Source organism: Apis florea, unplaced genomic scaffold, assembly GCF_048593485.1.
Source record: "Apis florea isolate Af1SG1 unplaced genomic scaffold, ASM4859348v1 contig_2293_pilon, whole genome shotgun sequence".
Lineage (NCBI taxonomy): Eukaryota > Metazoa > Arthropoda > Insecta > Hymenoptera > Apidae > Apis > Apis florea.
In genome coordinates, this window is record NW_028256554.1 from 7,011,698 (window position 1) to 7,017,174 (window position 5,477).

The 5,477-nt window shown below is 38.5% G+C and overlaps 2 non-coding genes across 2 annotated transcripts; one reads left to right on the forward strand and one right to left on the reverse strand.

The window, feature by feature from the left end:
- Positions 1–3,620: 3,620 nt before the first annotated feature.
- On the forward strand, positions 3,621–3,694 carry TRNAI-AAU (transfer RNA isoleucine (anticodon AAU)). Its single transcript has one exon. It is a non-coding gene; the product is annotated as a tRNA-Ile (tRNA).
- A 777-nt stretch (positions 3,695–4,471) lies between these two features.
- TRNAE-UUC (transfer RNA glutamic acid (anticodon UUC)) lies at positions 4,472–4,543 on the reverse strand. The gene has a single exon. It is a non-coding gene; the product is annotated as a tRNA-Glu (tRNA).
- Between the last annotated feature and the right edge of the window lie 934 nt (positions 4,544–5,477).

A 5,477-nucleotide genomic window follows, 5' to 3' on the forward strand; every position in this document is an offset into this window, starting at 1 on the left:
TGAATGGGTCCGCGAATCCGTGGCCTACATTTTTTCCTGGAAATGCGTACTACGCCCTTCCAGGAACCGCATATTACATTTTTCTAGGAATCGTGTCTGTCGCTTGTCTGGGATTCGGGATAGGTCAGTGAGATGAGGTGCGAGCGAGAGATCCGAGTAAGAGAGAAGGACGAGAATAATAAACGTTAAAAAATTACTCTTTTCTTTGAACGACGATATCTCGGGAACCGGAAGTCGTATCGAGATAAACGAGGAAGCATTTTAAAGAGGAAGATCCTGCGCTTCTAACGATCGTTCATTCGTTGACCGGAAGTTAGTATCTTCGGAATTATAACCGTTCAAAGTTTTTGTAATTTTAATAGAGTTTAATCAGGTTTAAGGTAAACGGTTAAAAATTACGCTTTTCTTTAAACGATGATATTTCGGAAACCGGAAGTCGTATCGGGATAAATGAGGAAGCATTTTAAAGAGGAAGATTTTGCGCTTCTAACGAACTTTCATTCGTCGATAAAAAGTCATTATCTTCGGAGTTATAGCGATTCAAAGTTTTTCTAATTTTTATATGCCCTTAATCGAGTTTTAAAGTAAATTACGCGAGAATCGCTCGTGTTCAGGATAATATTTCCGACAATTTTTAATAATTAAAACTCCAGAATCAATCCTTAATTTTCTCTTCCTATGTATTCTATTCGTATATTCTGGATGAATGGAGTTGAATGACGCTTGTCCCGCTTAACGAGAGTGGTAACATTGTCCGCGGTGAGGAATTCGAAGCAAGATCTTCGCTTCCCGCCATTATTTCTTGCAGTCTCTTCCGCTCTTTTCGCTCTCTCCCTTATCGCGGCCGTTTCACCTCGCCTATTACGGCGAACCAGTGTTATTGCCTTCTTATTAAGGAAATAATTGCAATGTTTTACGATCGCATTCCCGATCAATTATCCAAAGAAATGGAGCAAAACGAATAGGGGTTCCCGCGAAAGTTGTTAACGAGCCTGGTTGATCGTCGCGCAAAATCAAGACCCACGCTACCCGATTTCCTGCTTGGTAGCATGATTTTTGATACGACTTCTTGGTAAATGGATTACCTGGATGTTGAAGATTAATAGGACGTACGAGATTTCCTTTTGGAGTTCATTTTACTCGAGATCAATACTCGGTAATTTAAAAATTCTAAATTTCTTCGATTTCTTTCGGATTATTTTTTCGAATACAATATTTCGAATTCGAATCGAAGAAGGAAATCCCTTATATATACAAATAATCGTGATTGAAATTCTAATATTTTACTTAATTAATAACTTGTTTCTAATATCTCTAACGAAACTAATAATATCGAAAAACTTTTACGCGTATGTCTGTACACATCACAAACAAACATACATTTCCGATACACGAGCATTCTTCCAAAAATCCGTCTATTCGCCGAAATTCCGACGAAACGGCGATCCTCTAATTATTTTAGAGAGGAAAGGTCCGCGATTGCCGACAAGAAAAAGAAGAGCAGGGGCCATTAGCGAAAGAAAGGTGGTCGCGAGCGAAAAATTTGTCTCACGGTCGTGGCGCTAATTCCCCCGGTCGTGCACGCGTCTTAGAGCTTAAGTGGACGCGAGGGACGGGGAGGGAAAAGGCGAAGTGTTGCCACCCAAGTAGAAACTTCCATCGTTGATTGTTCCACGGTCTCTCGCCGGTAGTGTATACCCTCGTGAAGGTTGCACGACGATGCACCCGTGCCTCTCTCTTCTCTTCGATCGAGCAGGCCATATGCGAATCGAAACGAGCCGTGAAAGAAAGAGAGGAACGGTCGTTAATTATCCCATTCTTGGTTGCCTGTTCCGAGCCCGCCTGTTCGTTCACCGTCGACCGTGACAATGGCCAGGAAGCCTTGAAGGAAGATCGACCCGTTCCCTTTTATCGACGTTTTACAGAGTTTCGTGAGAATCGGTGGTTGAAAAGTCGCGATAAATTCTTTTGGAGATTTTTTGAATGATTCGTTGAGTTTGCAGATAGATGGACAAGTTGAGATTAAAATTCTGATGGATTTTTTTTTTCTTTTTTGAAATTTTTGGAATTTGAGACAGACAAAGAATAAACAAAAAATATTTCTTTCTTGTAAAATGTCTTTTTGATAAACAAGTTATTATTATAACTAATATATTTGTTTCTTTTTCAGGTGAGTGATTACGAGTGATTTCCAACTGCAGCTTCGTAGCCAACAAGTTCTATCATTTGTAAGTAAAGAACAACTCTGACTTAATCTCAGAATAAGATTACTGAAAATTTTTTCCAAATTTTCCAAAAAGTATTACACGTCGTTTCACTTGTTAAAACTCCATTCTATATTGCCATTCTTAAGAGTCCAAAGGATCGTTGGGCGAAACAGATTGGCCAACCGTCCCGAAAAGAGAAGTTTGGCAACGTGGTGTAAGGTCGTACGAGACACCTGCAACAGCTTAATACTTTATAGCGACCCCTTTGGACTTACTCGTCGGCGATATTTTTTCGAGGGTGTGGGTCGAAGAGCGCCGAGGGCGAGGCGCGATAAAGGGTAGTTGTTGGAGTTCGTTAGAACGGCGAGAATAAAAGGAGGGCCGGCGAGATAGGAAGAAAACAGGGCAATTATTCGAGGTGGGACAGGAACATTTTTATTAAAGTTTCTTATCGGCCACCCGCGTGATGTATAACGTCACGCTCGAAGCTGTTCCCGCGCGAGCACGATGGCCATTTCCTCGCGTGTTACGAGGAAGAAACGTTTTCGATCGTTTCGGTTATTTGTCATTTGCTTTAGTAGAGATATTTGAAGATTTAAAAGCTTTTCGAAAAATTTTTTTTTTTTTTTTTTACGATGTCTCGAGATGTTTGACGACTGGGCTGTATTTTCGTTAGATTTTCCTCGTTATAAGAGAGAGAGAGAGAGAGAGAGAGAGAGAGAGAGAGAGAGAGAGAGAGATGCTTGGAGAGTGTAATTTTACGATGTTTACTCGAGAAGGGTTGCGATGATAGTTTTGTGTTACCCTTTATTACCCTTATTTGTCCCTCGTGTTGATTTTACATGTTACGATAGATGTAAAGGGGTAAGTTGATCTCTTTTATTACTTTGTTATACTTTGATTCTTTGTTTATTTTAAGGATAGAGAAAAGTGTTTTAAACATTAAAATTATAAAATATTAAAGGAAAAAGTCGCTTTGTACGGTACGCTTTAAATTTTGATATCTATATTTTTCTTTTTGTTGCACATGCATATATGTAATTAATATCGAAAGTTATTGTAGAATCTATGCAGTGTATACAAATATCGTTTCGAGGTAAAAAAAAATTTAGTAGTAAAATTGATGAAAAGTTCGAGGAAAAATAACGGAGAAATTCGTTCACAGTATCATGCATGTTAAAAATTTCAAATATTTAATATACATTTTTCGAATATTGATTAATTAAGTAAAATTGTGTGTAGATCACATTTTTATTGGATGTATCGTATTCTATAATTTGATATATTAAAATTTTAAATTAATATTTCGATATACATATATATATTAATTTTTATCTTAAATCGATAATAAATACATATTGCAGATACAAGTATGCGTCGGAAAATCGAATATAAAAGAACGTCTACCGTAGTGGCCCATTAGCTCAGTTGGTTAGAGCGTCGTGCTAATAACGCGAAGGTCGCGGGTTCGATCCCCCCATGGGCCAGATATTTTTTTTTTTCTCATTCCATTTTAACATAAAAGAATCATTAATCGTTATAATTACTCTTTCCAACATAGTTATCTTCTCCTTTTTTTTCTTTCTTGTCTTTTTATCGTTACGTGCGCGAAATACAAATTCGAAAAGTTCCTCCTTGTAGTAACGCTGTAACGAAAACTTTGCGGCGAATACGTGCTCGTTGGACGAGGAGGTGCGAACCTGGGGAAGGAATTTGAGTTTTAGTCAAGTACAAAGAAACTTCCGGAACGACGTTCGTGTGTCTAATTGAGTAACTTTTCTTCGTTCGACGTGGCTTGTTTCGGGGTGAACTGAAATAGAAGTATTTTCGAGCGATCCCGAAAGAGGGAGACATCGTTTTCGTAATAGGAAAAAGTTTTTTCGTTTAACTGGACTAACGTTTCGTTTATTTACTTCGTGTGTTTTAGGTGTACATAGTTTAGGTGATACCAAGTTTCCGCCAAGTTTCGTTTAATACCATAAACCTTGACTATATTACATTCAATTTATCTCTTGTCTGAAAATAATTATTTTTAATTAAAAAATAGATATAATGATATTGATTCATTCAATTTGTAAATATTATATTGAAAAGAAGAAAGTGTTTAATATTAAAGTAAAAATAAATTGAATGCACGATTATGTTTAATATCATTTTTATATTTAAACAAATTCAATTTAATACAGTGTAAAATAATAAATAAGATCGAATGTAAATTTACAATGTTATTAAAAAAATCACGAAAGGAAAAAAAAAAAAAGGAATTCCGGTACCGGGAATCGAACCCGAGCCTCCTGGGTGAAAGCCAGGTATCCTAGCCACTAGACCATACCGGATTCACGGAATGTATGCTTTACGCTATATTCTTCATCTCCCATCTAACCATAAAACAAACCATTCTTTTATTTAATTTTAATCACGATTTCAACGTGAACAATACAAAAATCGTATTTCTCTTGTTAAAATAATTACATCCATTTTAAAAAAGGAGAACCAACAAATTTAATCAAAAAAAAAAAAAAAAAAAAACTATCCATACACGAATCGATTCTATCCTCTTTATTTCCACCAGTATTATACACCAGCAATTTCACCAGTAACGCGTGTTTTTGTATCGGGGACGCCATAAATCCAGGGCAACGATTTAAAACGCGGCTGCCTCTGTCGTCGGATTTAAAAACAGTTTACGTTCCGGAAGCGTCGCGACGCTCGGTATCGGTCGTCGACAGGCCCGGCCATCCCCCCAATGGCCGATTGTTTCTGGCAACAAATAATTGATTTATTTATTTTTTCTTTTTGTCCACGTTCTCCTATTTCCTGCCTCTCCTCCTCCTCCCCCCCTTTTTTTCCAAACCATCGGAAACGTGGCGTGGCGTATCGACGTCGCGAGGAAAGGTCTGTCGGCCGGGCGGGCGGAAAGGACGCCGGACGTCGTTCCGCGAGAGATACGCGGGCGGAACAATTATCGGATATCCACGGTTGACAAATTGCACGGTCAACCGGCCACGTTTTAATGAAGCTCTATCGAGCAGTCTGCTCGCGTGTCGGATGGAAAATGAAAAACGAAACTACCCCCTCGTGCCCGATGAATCTCTCCGATTCTGGATCGATGAAGAGTGAGAGGAGGTGAGGGGGAGGGAGGAGCGTGCGAGAGAGATTGCACTGTTTTCGTCGATTTCAGCATTACAACGATTGATCGATTTGGAAATCGACATTTTGTCGTCGTCTCGTTCGACCCGCTTGCGATTGATTTTTTTTTCGATAGAATTG